The 23,276-nt window shown below is 35.2% G+C and overlaps 1 non-coding gene across 1 annotated transcript; it reads left to right on the top strand.

The window, feature by feature from the left end:
• Positions 1-22,758: 22,758 nt before the first annotated feature.
• LOC145994517 (U1 spliceosomal RNA) lies at positions 22,759-22,926 on the top strand. The gene has a single exon (XR_014442381.1). It is a non-coding gene; the product is annotated as a U1 spliceosomal RNA (small nuclear RNA).
• The last annotated feature ends 350 nt before the right edge of the window (positions 22,927-23,276 follow it).

Below are 23,276 nucleotides of genomic sequence, written 5' to 3'. Positions count from 1 at the left end.
GTTAAATAATCCAGTCAATAAAAATATACTTGCATAGAAAAATCTGTTTTTCAGATACTTTAATCGGGTAATCTGCTTTTGCGTACTTCCTCAGAAATATACACAATCATAGTTCTTTATAAATTTAGCACCTGATATAGAATAAGTCGAAGTCTAGTTAGAGTTGGCCTGTAAGTGCTTCTGGTACAAGTAGTTACTTGAACAAACAAATATTGGGTGTATAAAAGATATCATTCTTGTGAAACAGTAAAAATCAACCTCATTTCCTCGTAATATTAGCTGTAAGTGCTTCTTGCAGATTAACAAAGCTCTGGCGTGTGGTCCTACGTCACCTATAATCCTTTGTAAGGTTCGTGTTGTCCTATAAATTGTCGATATACATACTAAGTCCCTAGTTACAGCCTAAGCTTTTAGTTTCAATCAGAGGATTTCAGTGTTCAGATAGTGATTGTAGCCTCGTATAATAAACCAAATGGAAATAACCCAAATGTTGATGCACCCAAAAAACCAGTAATACTTCAAAAATACCTTGAAAAAGGCTATAAGGCTAAATTATTCTGCTAGCATAGAAAAAAGTTTAGCAAGTGGACCTATGGTCCATATAGTCAGTCGTCTGTGAACTTCGTCTTGTCCTGTGAATTGTCAATAAATTGATAAATGGTTATATATATATTTTTTTATATATAAAAAGGAACAATGTTGGTAAGCGTCCAGTTGTGGACCCCTCGGTAAAAGGATTTCAGTCTTTATAGACACACAATAATGTTCGTTACACTAAAAAATTTGGCCTTGTATAAAGTCAAATAGTCGAAATGTTAATCATTTCGTGTACTTTATCCAGTAAGCCTTAGCTAGAAATACAATAACAGCGTTACAGACATAAAAGTTAAGCAAGCTTTGATAGTCTAGTGGCACATAATAAATATAAAATATCCTTTAAAATACTCTGACAAGTAGTTGTGGGTTATCTGAGATCAAAATTTTCAAGCCCTCTCTCCTGCATAAATAGGCTCTAGAATTCACTAAGCCTCAAAATAATATTGGGTACATAAAATAAAAAGCAGATGGAGAGTGATGCTGATCGCATCATCTCCAAACAGCAAAAACAAAAGTATATGGATGGAGCCCTACCTGATATATTTAGGAAACTTTACCTAGTATAAGAGTAACAAAATACTCAGCAAACTCTAAAATAAACAATCTTTCCTACGTAGCAGGCGTAACCTGACCTAAATAAATACACATAGAAATACAGAACAAAAAATAGCATAGTGGAAATCAGTAAACCCTAATAATAATAATAATAATAATAATAATAATATATTCTGTGGCTTACATTTCAGCTAAAAGTACTTTTTATTTAGTGTTTTTGAAAATATTTAAATAAATACTAAACTCTAAGTTAAAAATTTGTAAATGTATATATGATACAAAACAAAATAAATAAAAATTAATACATATCCTGGAAAAAATCAGTAAAAAAGTTGAAAACATCTCTTTTTGCATCCAAAATATAATAACAAATCCTTCCTGACTGGATTAAATTGTGTTATTTGAGTAATATTAAGCCTAAACTTGTAAAATAAAAGGGTAAAACTTGACGAAACACACTTCATGTGTACAAAATTTAATTCAAACCACATCTAAATTGTGTTATTTGAGTAAATAGAGAATAATCCTGTAAACTTGGAAAAAATCTCTCTCTCTCTCTCTCTCTCTCTCTCTCTCTCTCTCTGTGTGTGTGTGTGTGTGTGTGTGTGTGTGTGCGCGTGTGTGTGGATGCGTGTGTGTGTGTGCGTGTGTGTGGATGCGTGTGTGTGTGTGTGTGTGTGCGTGTGTGTCCAAAATGTAATAAAAAAACACGTTCAAATCGTGTTATTTGAGTAAATATTAGGCTAAACATGTGAAATAAACAGATAGAAGTTGAGAACACACACTTTGTGTGTCGAAAATATAACTAAAAGTCTTTCCTGAATAGTATAAATAGTGTTATTTTGGTAAAAATAGGTATAAATTTGTGAAATAAACAAATAAAAGTTGAGAACACACACTTTGTGTGTCGAAAATGTAACTAAAAATCTTTCCTGAACAGATTAAATTGTGTTATTTGAGTAATAATAAGCCTAAACTTGTGAAATAAACAGATAGAAGTTGAGAACACACACTTTGTGTGTCGAAAATGTAACTAAAAGTCTTTCCTGAACAGATTGAATTGTGTTATTTGAGAAAAAATAAGGATAATCTGGGAAAATGTTTGACATAAAGTCAAAGTTTGGTAAAAAATAAACTCAATAATATGTTAAATAGCACACAGTAACATAAATTTACTACCTAAATCAATAATCAAAGGGTCCTAGGTTCGTTACCCCGTGATCAAAGCAAATAGTGAAAACTGTAGGCCCAGTCCCTGATAGCTCTCCCTTCTTCCTAGTACAAATTAAAACCCTTCGGCTTCGTTCTCCTTCTTCAAATTAAAGTTCTCGCTCCAATCTAATTGGGTATCCAAAAATTCTTTTTTCTTGTGTTCTCGGTAACCTTGGCTTACTTAGACAGAAACCTGTTCTGACATGCAAGCGTTCCAGGGTAAAACCCGCGCTAAAGCGTCCTGTGCCTTGGGGCAACCCTGAGAGGAATATTAATTGGCGGCGGAAACCGGTTCTACAAGCGACGCATAGCTTCAAAGATTTGACCTACATCGCGCATTCTCAGACATCCTTTGTTCTAGTGTTCTAGAAAACCTTGGCCTACTTAGACAGAAACCTGTTCTAGCACGCAAGCGACGCTCAGTTTCAAAAAATTGACCCTTGCTGCACATTCCCGGACTTCCTTTGTTGTCTGGTTCAATCCCTCCCCTGCCCTACAGTATTGCATACCTTTCCCCTGTTCTTGCGTTCAGATTAGCCTCGGAAAAAAACGGTTTTGAAAATCTACCGACGCGTTCTCTGATTGGTGAATTAGGTTCTCGCGTTCTTTCTTTGTCCTGGCGTTCTGACGTCATTTGACCTTGACCGCACATCCCCCATATTCCTTTCTCCTCTACCCTCAGAGCGGAGGTCAGATACAGAGACATTATTCTGTCTAGCGTGACGTACCATCGTCTTTCATACCATAATAACATACATTATTACATACATTGTACACTATAGGCCTAACCATTTATTACCGTTACATATCGCGGGTTCGAGTACCGGGACCTTCTTCTTTCGTACCATTAACACCTTTCATAGCGGTTCATAAACCATAAACTCTTATTTTCAATATTATAAACATTAATATTAACATTTTATACATTACATACTTTGCAGTAATGAATATAAAATCATATGCATAACGTTTAGTACCTCTAATTACCTTTTATATACATATTTTTCATAAAATAAATAATTATATATTCATAAAAGTTATAAACATGCAAATACATAAATGTAAAGTATTCTAAGTACATGCTAATTAGTTCTAATTACATGCAAATTAATTAACACCCGTGCAAATTAGTTCTAAGTACGTGCAAATTAATTGCGAATATTAATTAGCAACATCCACTATCGTATTCCCCTTCTACTTAGCTCAGCTTCACTCCTTCCTCCGATATCGAGTTATTGATCAATCTTATAGCCTTATTTACCACTGTTGATCACTTTGTATGCTTATCGTGGCAGAACATTCTCAAAATCCTCACTATTCCCCCATTGTACCTCTCTATAGGGTTCGAGCTCGGATGATACCTGGTTAAATTAACCATCTTAATTCCTTTAAACTTTACATATTCTTTGAAGTACTCTGTTAGGAATTGCGTACCGTTATCAGTCAGAATCTTACGAGGAATCACATAATGTTTATTAAAGCCCTCTTCAAAACACTTTACTATTTCCTTCGCTGTGGCCTTCCTGAGATTTCAGCACATGATAAACTTGCTGCATACATCCACAAATGTTAAGTTATAGGCAGAGGCGTGGCGTGCATGTAGCTGGTGTTACCGCAGGTAACAGAAAAATGTAAAGAATTAAAAAAGTTGTTTCAATAAAAATGACATCATTGTTAAATACGTTAATGAACACCGTTGCCGTCGAGTAGACATTGCCTAGGACACTTTTTTTTGCGGCCGACAGCAGCGAAGAGGGAGGCCGTTCCGCTACCCTGAAGAGGCAACAAGGGAGAAGAGGGCGCCAATGCAAGGAAAGAGCGGGGAAGGACTTTGGGGCATAGTGTGCTATGGAGTTATTCATATGCCTGTTAAGGGGCCCTGTTGCCGTTCGTATCTACCGGATCAGCCAGTGTTGTCACATTGGATTGGCAGAAAAAGAGCTAAATCCCGCCTGAAATGGGAATACCATTTCTGTGAAGCAACTAGAGGTAGACTGCAAAGCTAAGGGGATTGAACTACAACTGAGACCAGTTAGCTAATAGGCGAAAATGTAGTTCCTTGGTACATTCGTGATTTGGACAAACCTTGCTCCAAAATACTAAGTTGGCAACAGTAGAACGTACAGCTGGGCTTCCCTTCCACAAAGGAGCAGAGGCCTGTCGTCTGCTCAGTGCTCACCACACACAAAATGTCAAACTGACCCGAGAAAAGTGTGGCTCTTCTTCTTCCCCTTCGCACCTCATTGCAAAGAAACAGAGACAAATGAAGGATTCACAAGGGTCGACCACTATTCATTAGATTTTCATAGTAACTGTCTCATAAGTGGTAGTTCCTTCTAGGAGTGTTTGTGGCTAAATCACTTTGCTGATTGCAAAACAAGAACGAAATGAACAAATATCTTGCTTGAAGACATGTTTTCTTTACCGGGGGGGAGGGGGGTGATAACGTCTTTCAGGCGTAATTGTCGTACTGATAGCCGGTAACACTTTTGAAAAAGTCACGCCACGCCACTGAATATAAGTAAATCCTCGTGATCTTGGTAGCGGTCTGATTAAATCTATGGATATCAAGTCTAAAGGTTTCTTAGCTATTACATGTAACTCCTCATTTTTAATTTTTAGCTTTGAAGGGAGCCAATCTTAACGTTTTATCAATTCCAAAATGTCCAGACACCTCGTGTACGTCTTTGAGTATTTTACCAATCAGTGACCTGGCTACCTTGAAAACTATTCCTTCTTTCATTATATATTTACTTTGTATCTTTGCACGTCTCATCCTTTTTTCCTTTTCGTCCACCTCTCCGTTTAACACCTTAAAAATACAATTCAACTCTTCGTCTCTATCCATTCATGTTTTGGCACATTCCTGAGTTCCTCTTCAACAATGGCGTTGATGGACACCTTTAACACTTCTTCTGGTTCCTGTATCATTTTTAAAGGGGCCCTACTTAAAGCGTCTGCAATCTTATTATCTTCTCCTTTGATATGTACTATTTCGAAACTGTACTCTTGAAGAAGTCATGCCCAGCGAGTCAATCGGGGATTCCATTGTCTTGCTGAATTCAACCAGACTAAACTCTTATGGTCACAAAAAAAATTTAAATTGTCTTCCCTTTAGATACACCGAAAACTTTTCAATACCGAATATAATCGCCAAACTAATGGTGTATGCTCTTTCAAATGCTTTTAACGCGCGACTTGTGTATTGGATGACAATATCTTCTCCATTATCATTTATTTTTGGAAGAGATAGGTTCTATAACAAAAGGTCTCTTGAAGTCCGGTTGACCTATGGCAGGGCTGGACGTCAATCTTCCTTAGTATGTTAAAAGTATTTTTTTCCTCTTTCTCCCATTTCCATTTTACACTCTTCCTTATTAAATCATAAAGAGGTTTTGTCTGTAAGGCGAAATTCCTGATGAATTTGCTCCTCCAATTGCAAATTCCTAGGAATCTGTGCAATTGTTTTCGGGTTTCAGGCTTGGGAAAACACCTTATAGCTTCATTCTTATCTTCGCAGAGTTTTATATTCCCTCCAGATATTAAATGTCCAAGGAACTTGATCTCTCTCTTGGCAAACGAGCACTTTTCTAACTTCACCGTAAGTCCAGCTTCTTCCAATTTGCATAGGACCTAATCTATCTTATTTATGTGATCTACCCAGTCTTGTGAGTGTATGCACATATCATCCACGTAGATTGTCGACCAGGACTGTGTCTCTAGTCCAAATGTCCTACTTAACGCTGTCGTAAATGCAGATACAGGTGAATTCAATCCGTATGGTAGCCCTTTAAATTGGAACAATCTAGAACCATATGTACGCGTATATACCGTAATTTTATAGACCGAGACATACAGTTTTGAAATGACATCCCAACTTCCTTACTTTGCTAAACATTCAATCTATGTGTATATTATTAATCATTATAATTTCCTTTTCAATTTATGTTTCCTACCCTTTGTATACAATATTTTAATCCGTACTCATTTATCTTTTGTTTGTTTTAATCAATACAATCATCTTTTGTCTCTTCTGATTTCGTTAATCAACTTTCTTTCCACTTTTCTGTCGCGCTGCCACCTGTTGTCGCTTCCGCTAACTAGTTAATTCCATGTAAATGATTGGGTTTGGCCAACTAGGCACGAACAACATGCTCAGTTTTGTAATTAACGTAAATACAATGAACGTAGCACCAGTGGCACATCGGAAATAAAAATAAACACATTTAGAAACTTTCATTAGCTTTCCATAATTCTTGGTTTTATCCATCAACATGTTCAGCTTATTACCCTTATTACCCTTAGGTAATAAGAAATAAGGTGGGTGTGCGCAATTTCGCCATGTTTTCAATTCTGCCAGATACCTGTATTTCCCAACACGTCGGCCTAAGTCGGCAGATGGTGCTAGTGTATAGGTAGGTAGCGCACGCTGATCGTGTTTTGTCTCATTTTGATGGGGAGGAGCTAGACGGAAAAGACAGGCAGCCATTGTGTGTGCGAGACGTAGCGTTGTTATAAGATCGAGAGCAACAAAGTGCGGTCCTTTTGTCCAGGAAGGAGGGTTCGAAGCTATGTAGCAAGTATTGCATTGTGAAGACGAACGCTTTCTGCCTACAATGATATGTGTAGTGTTGTGTCGTATACATTGAGAGTCATATTTTCACCCCATTTGTGTAGTCATTGGAAGTGCTTGCAATTTCGCCATGTATCGCATGCCTACCTTCCTATTTACAAAACTGGACTTGTATCCAAGATGGCGGCTTTCAAGATGGCCGCCGTCAAGGGCACCCCCCCCCTTATGACTTCCCCCTAGGCCTAATGTGGTCACACATGGTTGTTATTCATCAATTTCCACTAAAACGATTTTTACAAGGAGTGGTAAGGGACTTTTGGCCCACCCTGTATATTATGTATGTCATTACTATCTATACTTTTTCATTATATTCATGGGGTGAAAATATGTTTGTTTTGTAGCGCGGTTTGTCCTGTCCCCTCTGTTTACAGTGGGTGGCAAAATTGTGTACAGGGTGTATGCAATTTCGCCAGTTGCAAGGTTTTTTTTCTTTTGTCTTTTGAAGTACCTGATTAATAGCGCATGAACGTGATTTTTTTTCCACACATACCGTAACATATATACTATCAATTTCCAGTACAGACGTTATCATCATACTTATCAGGAATTTGTAACGGTCGTTCAAAGCTTAACGTGGCGAAATTGCGCACACCTACCTTATATCGATTAATTGTAACACGATTAGGCCTTGTTTCCATATTTTAAAAAACACTAAAGTTGTTGAATAAGGCAGATGTTATTTCTATCCCCGATATAGGATTGATTGATTGGTTTGCTTTTATTTACTTCGCTTCTTGTGCCACTTTTGGCTAATTTGCGAAGATGGGGATGAGTGATGACATGATGAAATTGATGAATGGACACTCACAAACATCCATGCCTAGGTCAGGATTCGAACACGTGACCCCTGGTATCGTAGCGCGATGTCCTAACCACTCCGGCGGCTGATATAGGATTGAAATGTTACATGTAAAGTGGTTTAATATGTAATAAGGATAGCCTTGGTCAGCATTTTAAATGATTTTCTATCAATTAATTATCATTAAATGTAATAATGTTTAAATTTTGTACTTCAGACTCTGTAACCAAATTCTCTGATTTTTCATACCTGTAGAAAATTTTGGTTATAGCCTCCGCGTATGACGGCGAGCCATAGTATATACAACGATACAATTGTGCAAACTTTAGCATTAAGTACGAGTTTATTTAAAATAGTATCCATAGGTGGAGCTTTTCTGCAGTACAATCAGATTATTATAGAGTGGATACTCACCGGGAACTCTGCGTGAATTATTTGCTCCGAGAATTATACGTGAATTCTGCGTGAATTGTCCTCCGTAGACGTGAAAAATTGGAATTGATGCAAATCCTATTGAATTCATACATATTTATAAATGCCCTGAGGCAAGTTTATTAGTTTAGTTTTTATTTTTATCGAGGAAGGAATAGAAAGCTACAAAATAAAACATAATTCTGTTAATCCATCTATTTCGTTAGTGTTCTTTGCAGAGCAATTAATCTGATAGACGGAAGGTTATTGCAAGATATCTTGAAGTTGATTCGGTAAATTTTAATTTGAAACTCTATACGATTTACAATTTTTCGTACCGTGACATTTGTGACGTGTGTTTGTAGATGTATTTTGCGTACGAGTAGTCGATATGAAATGGCAAATGTAAACGGCGCGCCTTGAATTAACAATTTCAAATATATATTCCGTTTAATTGAATAAAATTTGAATTTTTGGATATATTGGAAGCACACAGACCCTTTACATTGTTAATATATTTGTGTATATGTTAGATGCGGTAATACGTAAGTTTGAAATGAAGAAAACATCTGTTTGTAGCCTTGAATTTTTGGAAAGTTCGCCTTGAAAACCGAGGATTATACTTGAATTTTACTATGGTCCTAGAGTGGCCAACCTAGATCCACCAAGCTTTCTGAAACCTCGGAAAATATGCGAACTACAGGCTTCCCTGTAACTTTAATTAGCGACACTAGCGCCACTCCTCCCGCGCTAGGGTTTCAGATGGGTTGCTGGATCTATACCATGTGGGTAATGGGCATGTCAAGTGCCCTACAGGCAGTGATATGCATCTACGCGTAAACAACGATAGTCTACATTCTACACGTAGACTATTTTATACACGTAGATTACGTAATCTATGTAAACAACATGGCGAAAGGTGATAACTTAGCAAAGGGCGCCGTGGAATTAAAAGAAAATTATAATGCGTATCAGTTGCGGATGTGTGAAGAGAACTTTTCATACTCTTTCTTCCAAATTCGAACAATTTCTCACCTAGGAAGAAACCTAATATAGGAAATATTCTAGTGTTTTATGGGGAAAAGACCACTGTTGCCTCACGACTGCCATCTGTTGTCTTTTTTGCATACTATTTATCTTCTTCCATAGTTTATGATAGAAGAGAAGAGAAATTTTGTTGTAAGTAGGATTCTTTTCATTGGTTAGGAACCAATATAGTTAAAAATGTCACATTCCTTTCATGAAACCCTTGAAAATTAATTTTAATGCACTTTAGATTGTCTACGTAGTCTATGTAAACTACAACCCAATGTAATCTTCGCGTAGATTACGTGTAGACAACGCATGTAGACGTAAACTTATAGTCTACGGCACATCACTGCCTACAGGTCTCTGCTAGCGCTCGGCCCTCTTCAATTTTGATGAAACTTCTACAGGTTGTGCATGCGTATCCCACATGGAGACCTGCAAAGTCACAGATTCGTAAGTAGTGGTTGGGTCACCACGGTTGCTTCTGTGAAGCTCACTTTTTCAATACCGCGGCAAATACAAACGGTGTGATGAATTCGTCCCAAATCTTAGCAAGCTGTAACTATTGAATAAATTGATTTGAGAGGGTGGCGTTTCTCCAATTCGCAGGCCAGGTTGTAAAGCTGCTTAAATGGTGTCCTGCCTGCTCAAATATTTATTGAGTTATCCATTGGGGGGGGGGGGGGCGAAAAAATGAAAGTTGGAATATTGCAACGTAATAGGCGCCAAAATGTGCCAATGGGTACGTGTATTCTCCCTGTAAAATCTTAGAAAAATCGATTAATATCTTTTGCCTCTACCGCGTCTTGTATAATTGGACATGTTGCAAATATTCTCACACGCTGATTTACTACAACGTAAATATTTGTTTGTAACTACTAACTTAAATTTGTTATCCACGGAATATCAAACTCAAAAGAGTTGTTTTTAAATGTATTTATTTACAGGCACCCTTCACTGAGACAACAAGTTGAAGCGAAGAACAACCCCCCCCCCACACACACACTCTAAAATTGCTTTCAGGTTAAACACGGTGGCAGGCAAAGACTTGTCCAAATCAGGTAGACAGACGATATGTAAAACAGGATATTCAGTCGTAATTTGTTTCAAAGCCACGATATTAGGCAAATAAAAATTAGTGCTCAAAAGTTTGTTACTACAATAAGTTCAATTAGTTGTCCTATTTTTGGGCCTCCTAGTGACCTTAAGTATTTAGTTTTGCCAACTGTAAAAGACGTTCTACTGTTTCACTCTTTCATCAGACATGAGTTAAAAGATCAAAATAAGCCTTCGAATAATGAACCGACCTTTTATGAAATATCAAATATATTTGCACATAAGCTTTATGACATCTGGAAGAAAGCGACAATTCCCATCGTGTCACGTTCTCGGGTCGTACAGCTTTTAGATAAGTAACATAAGCAGTACTTAAAACTTATAAGGTTTCCCAAAACGAAGCGCAACGAAAATTATGATTTTGAAACTAATCGCATTTAAAATATAAGTAATTGTGAAGCTAATTAGTAGTATTGATCCCAGCCAAGCTCGGTCGCTATTTAATATTCACAGTTTATTTGCACGTACTTATAACTAATTTGCATGTACTTATAACTAATTTGCACGTACTTAGAATTCATTTGCAAGTACTTAGAATACTTTACATTTATGTATTTGCTTAATTATAACTTTTATGAATATATAATTATTTATTTTATGAAAAATATGTATATAGAAGGTAATTAGAGGTACTAAACGCTATGCATATGGTTTTATATTCATTACTGCAAAGTATGTAATGTATCAATCGATAATATTAATGTTTATAATATTGAAAATAAGTTTTCTATGGTTTATGAACCGCTATGAACGGTGGTAATGGGTGTAGGTACAGGTCCAATTACGATTGGGGACGTCCCGGTACTCGAACCCGCGATATGTAATATTATTAATTAGTACTATGCAATAATTTCATTAAGTTATGAAACACGATGATCTCAGACGCTAGACAGAATACTGTCTCAGAATCTGAACTCCGCGCAGGTAGAGGAGAAATGAATTTGGGGGAAGTGCGTTCAAGGTCAAATGACGTCACAACGTCAGAACAAACAAAGAACCCGATTGACCAATCAGAACCGGTTTTCTCAAGGTTAACCAGTACGCAAGAACAGGGGAAAGCTATGCAACACTGTAGGGCAGGGGAGGGATTGAACCAGACAACAAAGGATGTCTGGAAATGCGCAGCAAGGGTCAAATTTTTTGAAACTGTGCGTCGCTTGCAGGCTACAACATGTTTCTGTCAAAGTAGGCCAAGGTTACCGAGAACACTAGAACAAAGGATGATGGGAAGGAGTTCAAGGTCAAATGACGTCAGAACGTCAGAACAAAGAAGGAATCTGATTCACCAATCAGAGAACGCGTCGGTAGATTTTCAGAACCGGTTTTTCCAAGGTTAACCAGTACGCAAGAACAGGAGAAAGGTATGCAATACTGTAGGGCAGGGGAGGGATTGATCCAGACAACAAAGGATGTCTGGAATGCGCAGCAATGGTCAAATCTCTGAAGCTATGCGTCGCTTGTAGAACTGGTTTCCGCCGCCAATTAATATTCCGCTCAGGGTTGCCCCAACGCACAGGCCGCTTTAGCGCAGGGTTTTTTTATCTGTACTATGAAGAAGGGAGAGCTATCAGGGACGGGGCCTACAGTTTTCACCATTTGCTTTTATCACGGGGTAACGAACCTAGGACCCTTTGATTATTGATTTAGGTAGTAAATGTATGTTACTGTGTGCTATTTAACTTAATTTTGAGTTTATTTTTTACCAAACTTTGACTTTATGTCAAACATTTTCACAGCTTATCCTTATTTTTACAAAAATAACACTATTTGTACTATTCCGGCAACATTTTTTATTAAATTTTGGACTCGCAAAGATATTTTTACAACTTTTTAACTTATTATTTTACAATTTTATGTTAATTTTTTACCAAAATAACACTATTTGACTATTCAGGCAACACTTTTATTAAATTTTGGACTCAAAGACATTTTTTCAACTTTTAACTTATTATTTTACAACTTTAAGTTAATTTTTTACCAAAATAACACTATTTGTACTATTCAAGCAACATTTTTTATTAAATTTTGGACTCACAAAGACATTTTTTTTTCTACGTTTAACTTATTATTTTTCAACTTTATATTAATTTTTTACCAAAATAACACTATTTGTACTAATCAGGCAACATTTTTTATTAAATTTTGGACTCGCAAAGACATTTTTTCAACTTTTAACTTATTATTTTACAACTTTATGTTAATTTTTACCAAAATAACACTATTTGTACTATTCAGGCAACATTTTTTATTAAATTTTGTATTTACAAAGAGATTTTTTCAACTTTTAAATTATTATTTACAAGTTTATGCCTATTTTTTTACTCAAATAACACAATTCTATCTGTTCAGGAAAGACTTTTAGTTACATTTTCGACACACAAAGTGTGTGTTCTCAACTTCTATCTGTTTATTTCACAAGTTTAGGCTTATTATTACCAAAATAACTCAATTCAATCTGTTCAGGAAAGACTTTTAGTTATATTTTCGACACACAGAGTGTGTGATCTCAATTTCTATCTGTTTATTTCACAAGTTTAGGCTCATTATTACCAAGATAATACAATTCAATCTGTTCAGGAAAGACTTTTAGTCGCATTTTCGACACACAAAGTGTGTGTTCTCAACTTCTATCTGTTTATTTCACAAGTTTAGGCTTATTATTACTCAAATAACACAATTCTATCTGTTCAGGAAAGATTTTTAGTTACATTTTCGACACACAAAGTGTGTGTTCTCAACTTTTATTTGTTTATTTTACAAGTTTAGCCTAATATTTACTCAAATGACACTATTTATATTATTCAGGCACCATTTTTATTACATTTTGGACTCTCAAAGACACACACACACATACACACACACACACACATACACACACACACACACAGAGAGAGAGAGAGAGAGAGAGAGAGATTTTTTCCAAGTTTACAGGATTATTCTCTAGTTTACTCAAATAACACAATTTAGATGTTTTTAAATTATATTTTGGATGCAAAAGTATGTTTTGACAAGTTCTACCCTGGTCCCTTACATTGAAAAAGGAACATAAATTGAGAGTATTTGAAAATAAAATCCTTAGGAAAATATTTGGGCCTAAAACAGCTGAGGAGACAGATGAGTGGAGAAGGTTACATAAATTAGAAGTACTTAATTTGTATTCATGTCCAGATATTATTAGAATGATTAAATCAAGAAGACTTAGGTTTGTAGATTATGTGGTACGAATGGGAGAGGAAAGAAGAGTATACAGGATTCTTGTTGGGAAACCTGATGGTAAAAGATCAATAGGAAGACCAAAACAAAGATGGAGGGATAATGTAGAGATGGACCTAAAGGAAATTGGTGGGGAAGTAAAGGAGTATATAGATCTTGCTCAGGACAGGAACAGATGAAAGGCATGTGTTGCTGCAGCCATGAACATTCGGGTTTAAGAAGGCTAGAGAGTTAGTTAGTTATGCATTAAATAAGCATAATATTTGGATTGTAAGTAGAGAATATAACAAATGTACAATGCATTTTGCGAAAACTGTCAACTTTGCATTATAAGCAGAAAATTAAACCAGTTTGCCCTAGAAATACATTTTAAGAATAGCCCAAAATAGCATGCGTAATAGAAAATTAAGAAAACTTTCTGATGCATAAAAGTACTGACTAGTGCTGAATGAATCAATTACTGTAAAATATTATTCTCTTATTCAAGTAATTTAACTGTAAACATTATCTTTTGTATGTAAAATATAATTGTAAGTTGAACTGATAAGTACAAATATTAACTTTATACGCCTTCATACACTCTAAATAACATAACTTTGATATATAAATTAGTAACAATTTGTTAAAATTAAGTTAAACTGTAGAATTGTTTTCTTAAATAAATATAAAAATACTAAACAAATAATTCCTTCTTTTCCTATTTAAAGGATGCCAAACAGTGTAAACCAGTTGTTAGTGGCTAAATAACATAACATTTGAAGGCAGTAACAATATTTTTAAAAAATACTGTTTTTTACCTAACTTTGTGAATTAAATACTAGTACATTTTGTCAAATTATAAATAAAATATACCTATTTATTTGGTATTTGTACTAAAGTGAAGAAAATGTTACTAAAACTTGGCTAGTACAGTAAATCTGAGAGTTTTAGCTTTATTTGTCCGTAACTGGATATAATTGTAACTTGTTAATCTCGCCAAACAAAATCTTTACCTCAATTTTGGAAGCTAGCTGAACTTTAGCGTTTCGAATTACATATAGTGAAGGCCTCTATAGTGGAAAAATACACCCAGTCTGTAAAAATTTGGAAATGTTGTCTTCTTCTCTGTCGAACCAGACCAAGAGTGTTCTCAAATATTTCAATATATTTCTTAACATAACTAACAATACCTTGTGCCCAGATAGCTTAGTTGGTATAGCGTTAGGCTTTTAACCTATCTGTCCAGGGTTCGAGTCCCTGTCTGGGCGATTACAATTTTTAAATTTTGTCATCGGATCTTGTGCAGAATGGATATAAAATATGTTTACAGTCTAACAGATTATTATTTATCTTAAAATTTTGCAAATAAGCTTTTGAGTTTCTCAAATATCAGAATCTTTAGCTAACAGTACAGCATAACCAGTATTATTATGATAGAAATGTTCTGGTGGAAGAACCTACACCTACTGTAATATCTCTGTGGTATTAACTTACATGCAGCCCATAACTTTTGGGACTGTTTCTCCTCCGTTACATTTCCTCGCCATTTACCCTTAGCGTCGCGATTAGCCTCAGAAGCAAAAACAGCAAAATCTTATATTTGTTCTTTTTATATCTCTGTAACCACCTATACTATAGAACTACATTTAATAAATTTTGCAGTCTTTCTGTTTGATCTGTTAAATAATCCAATCAATGAAAATATACTTACATAGAAAAATCCTGATATAGTTGGATTCTTAAAAATATATACAATCAGTGTTCTTGATACATTTAGCACCTGATATAGAATAAGTCGAAGTCTAGTTAGAGTTGGCCTGTAAGTGCTTCTGGTACATGTAGTTACTTGAAAAAGCAAATATTGTTTGTGTAAAAGATAGCATTCTCGTGAAACAGTAAAAATCAAGCTCATTTCCTCGTAATATTAGCTGTAAGTGCTTCTTGCAGATTAACAAAGCTCTGGCGTGTGGTCCTACGTCACCTATAATCCTTTGTAAGGTTCATGTTGTCCTATAAATTGTCGCTATACATACTAAGTCCCTAGTTACACCCTAAGCTTTTAGTTTCAATCAGAGAATTTCAGTGTTCAGATAGTGATTGTAGCCTCGTATAATAAACCAAATGGAAATAACCCAAGTGTTGATGCACCCAAAAAACCAGTAATACTTCAAAAATACTTTGAAAAAGGCTATAAGGCTAAATTATTCCTCTAGAATAGTAAAAAAGTTTAGCAAGTGGACCTATGGTCCATATAGTCAGTCGTCTGTGAACTTCGTCTTGTAATTATATTGTTAAATTGTTATATGTAAGGGGAAAAAACAATATTAGTAAGCGTCCAAATATGGACCCTCGGTAAAGGGGTTTCAGACCTCATAGACACATCATAATTTTCGTTACACTAAAAAATTGCCCTCGTATAAAAGCAAATAGTTGAAATGTTAAACATTTCGTGTACTTTATCCAGTAAGCCTTAGCTAGAAATACAATAAATGCGTTACAGACATAAAAATTAAGCAAGCTTTGATATTCTAGTGGCACATAATAAGTATAAAATATCCTTTAAAATACTCTGACAAATAGTTGTGGGTTGTCTGAGATCAAAATTTTCAAGTCCTCTCTCCTCTCTCCTGCATAAATAGGCTCTAGAATTCACTAAGCCTCAAAATAATATTGGGTACATAAAATAAAAAGCAGATGGAGAGTGGTGCTGATCGCATCATCTCCAAAATAGCAAAAACAAAAGTATATAGAGCTCTATCTGGTATATTTAGAAAACTTTTACCTAGTATAGCAGTAACAAAATACTCAGCAAACTCTAAAATAAACAAACTTTCCTACGTGGCAGGCGTAACCTGCCCTAAATAAAAACATATAGAAATACAGAACCAAAAATAGCATAGTGGAAATCAGTAAACCCTAATAATAATAATAATAATAATAATAATAATATATTCTGTGGCTTACATTTTAGCTAAAAGTACTTTTTTTTAGTGTTTTTGAAAAAATTAAATAAATACTAAACTCTAAGTTAAAAATTTGTAAATGTATATATGATACAAAACAAAATAAATAAAAATTAATACATACCCTGCAAAAAATCAATACAAAAGTTGAAAACCTCTCTTTGTGCATCCAAAATATAATAACAAATCCTTCCTGACTGGATTAAATAGTGTTATTTGAGTAATAGTAAGCCTAAACTTGTAAAATAAAAGGGTAGAACTTGTCAAAACATACTTTTGCATCCAAAATATAATTCAAAACACATCTAAATTGTGTTATTTGAGTAAACTAGAGAATAATCCTGTAAACTTGGAAAAAATCTCTCTCTCTCTCTCTCTCTCTGTGTGTGTGTGTGTGTGTGTGTATGTGTGTGTGTGTCTTTGAGAGTCCAAAATGTAATAAAAATGGTGCCTGAATAATATAAATAGTGTCATTTGAGTAAATATTAGGCTAAACTTGTAAAATAAACAAATAAAAGTTGAGAACACACACTTTGTGTGTCGAAAATGTAACTAAAAATCTTTCCTGAACAGATAGAATTGTGTTATTTGAGTAATAATAAGCCTAAACTTGTGAAATAAACAGATAGAAGTTGAGAACACACACCTTGTGTGTCGAAAATGCGACTAAAAGTCTTTCCTGAACAGATTGAATTGTATTATCTTGGTAATAATAAGCCTAAACTTGTGAAATAAACAGATAGAAGTTGAGATCACACACTCTGTGTGTCGAAAATGCGACTAAAAGTCTTTCCTGAACAGATTGAATTGTATTATTTTGGTAATAATAAGCCTAAACTTGTGAAATAAACAGATAGAAATTGAGATCACACACTCTGTGTGTCGAAAATATAACTAAAAGTCTTTCCTGAACAGATTGAATTGAGTTATTTTGGTAATAATAAGCCTAAACTTGTGAAATAAACAGATAGAAGTTGAGAACACACACTTTGTGTGTCGAAAATGTAACTAAAAGTCTTTCCTGAACAGATAGAATTGTGTTATTTGAGTAAAAAAAATAGGCATAAACTTGTAAATAATAAATTAAAAGTTGAAAAAATCTCTTTGTAAATACAAAATTTAATAAAAAATGTTGCCTGAATAGTACAAATAGTGTTATTTTGGTAAAAATTAACATAAAGTTTTAAGATCATAAGTTAAAAGTTGAAAAAATGTCTGTGAGTCCAAAATTTAATAAAAAATGTTGCCTGATTAGTACAAATAGTGTTATTTTGGTAAAAAATTAATATAAAGTTGTAAAATAATAAGTTAAACGTAGAAAAAAATGTCTTTGTGAGTCCAAAATTTAATAAAAAATGTTGCTTGAATAGTACAAATAGTGTTATTTTGGTAAAAAATTAACTTAAAGTTGTAAAATAATAAGTTAAAAGTTGAAAAAATGTCTTTGAGTCCAAAATTTAATAAAAGTGTTGCCTGAATAGTACAAATAGTGTTATTTTGGTAAAAAAATTAACATAAAATTGTAAAATAATAAGTTAAAAAGTTGTAAAAATATCTTTGCGAGTCCAAAATTTAATAAAAAATGTTGCCTGAATAGTACAAATAGTGTTATTTTTGTAAAAATAAGGATAAGCTGTGAAAATGTTTGACATAAAGTCAAAGTTTGGTAAAAAATAAACTCAAAATTAAGTTAAATAGCACACAGTAACATACATTTACTACCTAAATCAATAATCAAAGGGTCCTAGGTTCGTTACCCCGTGATAAAAGCAAATGGTGAAAACTGTAGGCCCCGTCCCTGATAGCTCTCCCTTCTTCATAGTACAGATAAAAAAACCCTGCGCTAAAGCGGCCTGTGCGTTGGGGCAACCCTGAGCGGAATATTAATTGGCGGCGGAAACCAGTTCTACAAGCGACGCATAGCTTCAGAGATTTGACCATTGCTGCGCATTCCAGACATCCTTTGTTGTCTGGATCAATCCCTCCCCTGCCCTACAGTATTGCATACCTTTCTCCTGTTCTTGCGTACTGGTTAACCTTGGAAAAACCGGTTCTGAAAATCTACCGACGCGTTCTCTGATTGGTGAATCAGATTCCTTCTTTGTTCTGACGTTCTGACGTCATTTGACCTTGAACTCCTTCCCATCATCCTTTGTTCTAGTGTTCTCGGTAACCTTGGCCTACATTGACAGAAACATGTTGTAGCCTGCAAGCGACGCACAGTTTCAAAAAATTTGACCCTTGCTGCACATTTCCAGACATCCTTTGTTGTCTGGTTCAATCCCTCCCCTGCCCTACAGTGTTGCATAGCTTTCCCCTGTTCTTGCGTACTGGTTAACCTTGAGAAAACCGGTTCTGATTGGTCAATCGGGTTCTTTGTTTGTTCTGACGTTGTGACGTCATTTGACCTTGAACGCACTTCCCCCAAATTCATTTCTCCTCTACCTGCGCGGAGTTCAGATTCTGAGACAGTATTCTGTCTAGCGTCTGAGATCATCGTGTTTCATAACTTAATGAAATTATTGCATAGTACTAATTAATAATATTACATATCGCGGGTTCGAGTACCGGGACCGTCCCCAATCGTAATTGGACCTGTACCTACACCCATTACCACCGTTCATAGCGGTTCATAAACCATAGAAAACTTATTTTCAATATTATAAACATCAATATTATCGATTGATACATTGCATACTTTGCAGTAATGAATATAAAACCATATGCATAGCGTTTAGTACCTGTAATTACCTTCTATATACATATTTTTCATAAAATAAGTAATTATATATTCATAAAAGTTATAATTAAGCAAATACATAAATGTAAAGTATTCTAAGTACTTGCAAATGAATTCTAAGTACGCGCAAATTAGTTATAAGTACATGCAAATTAGTTATAAGTACGTGCAAATAAACTGTGAATATTAAATAGCGACCGAGCTTGGCTGGGATCAATACTACTCTAATTTATTTGATATTGCTGCTTGCAAATGCCCTCTCTTTCCCAATTGTTCTTGTGAAAAGCTTCGAAAAGTTCCTGTAAAGGATCGAAGTTTCTTAACAGACTAGAGATTGACAAGAAAAATGGTAATAGGAGCAGTAGATGTTCCCGAGAGTAATAGAATGGAAAAACTAGAAGAACGAAAAATGAAGGAAAAGGCAAGGCAAGAAAAACATTCTAAAGTTAGCTTTGATTCAGATTTTCAAAGTTGTGTAAAAAAACTTCCAACAGCTTCCAGATGCACCAGTAAATTTAAAGCAGAATAGATCTTGCAACCCTCGACTTCGAAGGAAAATCAACAGTATAGTCGTAACAAACTAGAACTTCCCACACTTGCAAGAATTTGTGATCAGTTTGATGTTTCAGACCGATCTGCGGCAGCCATTGCTTTGGCGGTTTTGCAAGATGTTGTTATTGTGACAGGAGAATATATTTCAAATGTAATTGACAAGAATAAATCCGCAGAGCTCGTCAAAAGAACCGGGAGTCCCTTAAGAAAATAACTTCCACTAAGTATCTTAAAAGTATTTACTTCGACGGAAGAAAAGACAAAAACCCTTTACCAGGAAAAATTGGAAATTTCCATCGCAGAACAATTACCGAGGAACATATTTCTTTGATTGAAGAGCCGAATTCAGTTTACCTAAGGCACGTCACACCAGCTTCCGGCACTGGAAAGTCTATTGCAAAAAGCATATACAATTTCTTTATTCCAAATAATCTCCCTTTGGAACAACTTAGCGCTGTAGGTTGCGACGGCACCGTGATCAACACTGGACACAAGAATGGAGCGATTCGCTATTTGGAACTGCAAATCAAACTACCTTTGTGGTGGTTTATCTGGCAACTGCTTGGAAATGAGCTGCCTTTGCGACACTTGTTCCAGTATCTTGATGGAAATACTACAGGACCAAGCGAATACTCTGGACCAATTGGAAAATCACTTGAAAGTTGTGAGCAACTACCGGTTGTGAACTTTAGTGCTATCAAAGGAAATTCTTTACAGGTGGATCCAAAAGATGTTAGTAGCGATCAACAATATTTTTTTGAGGTATATCACGCAGTCGCATCTGGCTATTGCCCACCAAATTTAGCGAGTCGTCACCCTGGAAAGCGTTCTCATGCGAGGTGGCTTACAAAGGCAAATCGTGTATTGCGGCAGTTAGCAGTGAAGATCCCTCCACAAATTTAAAGATCCTTGCTGAATTCATTGTAGAAGTATACGCCCCAATGTGGTTTTGATATAAAGACCCATTCATCTTGCAAAAATGGGGCTCAGCATGTATTCCGAGCAATACAACTGTCGCGCTACTTAAATGAGGACCTAAAAAAAGTCATTGACCCCGTAATTACACGGAATGCATATTTTCTTCAACCAGAAAACCTCCTACTTAACATGCTGTCTGATGATCGCCGTTTTGTGAGAGAATTAGCCTTAAGACTAATTCTGAATGCAAAACAAAAGAAAGCCGTAGACGTAAGGCAATTTGTACTCCCAGATTTGAATTTCAATGCCACAGATTATATCGAACTAAGTAACTGGGCTGATGTCGAAGTCACATTTCCGCCAATTTTCTATAACGTAACTGAAGAAAATCTCCAAACATTTATAGAGAATTGTGATGAACCAACATTAGAGTTTCCTCGCTTTCCCTGCTGCCATACACAAGCGGTTGAGAGATGTGTTAAGCTTACTACAGAGGCTTCAATTGCAGCCATCGGCCTGGAAACCAGGGATGGATTTGTTCGTGCAAGGATTCAATCAAGAAAAAATCTTCCTTCCTTTGAACACAAAAGCGAATTTAAAGTTGTCTGACATCTTATTCCATAACTTTGCAAGTGTATTATAATTAGTTTTAGGGTGTCACTGCGTTATAATATGATATTTCATATATTAATTATACTATCAGAAACGATAACTGTTTTTTATTTGCAAATCTTTAAAATGGTAATATATATATATATTTTTTTAACTACTGAACCTTGACGGCGAGTTGAGGGCAGAAGATATTGTTCCATAATACCAGTGACTGGCAACAGTGCAGTGTGTACAAGATGGCCACCCACAGTAAGCTGTTTTGCTGTGCGCACTTCGTTAATAAATAGGTTATTCAATGAACCTTGTTTGTATCTGGAATACAATATAAAACAGATATAACATAAATACAAAAACTTTTTTGTAGAATTATCGCTTGTCATTAGCCACATCTTTTGCCACCTATTACGTTGCTGATTTTGTAAAATAAAAATTTCTCATCTATAAGAACGACCCACCTTATTATCCATCCTTAACCCCTACCCACCAAAATTTAGTTCATATATTTGAACCGATTTTCAAAAGCTTATTTCTCAAATCTGACACTTCTAATTTTATCATTGTTAGCCACTGGAGAGAGTACATCCAAGTTGTCTAAAAACATTGTTCCATTTTGGCATCTAGCCGCCATATTGGATTCCAAATGGTGGAATTCATATTTTTACGTCGCTTTTTTCTAGGCTATTTACCAACAGATTTCAATTATCTTTCTTTTTAATTTGAATACTCTAATTAAGATCTTCAATTGTTGTTCATACCATTTTCTCGCTAAAATCAACAATTCTGCTAGAAATTTGAAAAATATAAATTATGTAGAAAATTTCTAGTAATGTGACTAATTTATGCATTATGGGAAAAATTTACCTGTAATGCAGGATTATCTGGTTTCTTCGATCAGGTAAATTATATTTGTCTGACTTTACCCAGGAAGGAGGCCATTTATGGTGCAGGGTCCCCAGAAAGTAGCTGGGTCTGATTCCAGATCTAGGCCGTTTCGGTACTAATGATGACGAAATCAGCTCTTTACAGTTTGTACCTAACGGATATGTTGGTACAAATGAAAATGTGGGATTGTGACGTATACAGTATACAAGGGCTGCCCAAATTACGGCCCGAAGGGCCATGGGCCTACCGTTGCTTTTTATGGTGAAGAAACTACGTAGTTTCTCATCTATGTCAAAAGGTTTCAAATCTTGCAACTAGGTGGCTCTGTATTATCTAAACGATAACATTGTGCATTTTTACTACGAAAACTGCAGTTTTTGTAAAAAAAAATGTTGCGAAAAGTTCATTATCATTAAATCATGTTTGTAGAAAGTTTTATATCTTGTAAATTTTATAAAAATTTGGGATGTTTAAGCATAGAGTTGAAAGTCTTTGAAGTGAAAGATATGTACTATGAATCTAACAGTTGAGCGACGATGTACGATATTTACTTACCTGGCGTTGGGGCTACCGCTATCATTAAGGCGGCTCCCCCGGGGAGAGGCTCTGCCGTAGCACGTGGGGGAGGGGGGAGCTGACCCCCGCGAATACCACATATGTTGTTATATCGGACAACTGATTTTTGGTAGTGGGGACTGCGTACGCGCTATCCTTTAATGTAAAACACAACGGCATGTTAATGGAAACTAGCAATGACTAAAGCCCGGATTTTTATGTAGGCAAAATATACAAAAATGTAGAAAAATCGCTGAAATGTGTAAACAATATGTAAATATACTGAAATGTGTAAAAATATGTAAGTATTTTAAAATATCTAATATGTTTATTCTTTCTCATTTCTGTGCTGTTTTTTTGTTTCCTGGCAATAAAAAATGTATTTATACTAAATTAATTCTCAATATTACTATATTTTAAAAAGTTATCTTGAAATAATGACATTGTAATGTACTAAATTACATTGGAAAATTCGTAATCTGATAAAAGTGATAACGTGAATGACAACAT

Source organism: Lepisma saccharinum, chromosome 10, assembly GCF_977018435.1.
Source record: "Lepisma saccharinum chromosome 10, izLepSacc3.1, whole genome shotgun sequence".
Taxonomy (NCBI): Eukaryota; Metazoa; Arthropoda; class Insecta; order Zygentoma; family Lepismatidae; genus Lepisma; species Lepisma saccharinum.
This window is presented reverse-complemented; position numbering and strand designations above follow the sequence as displayed.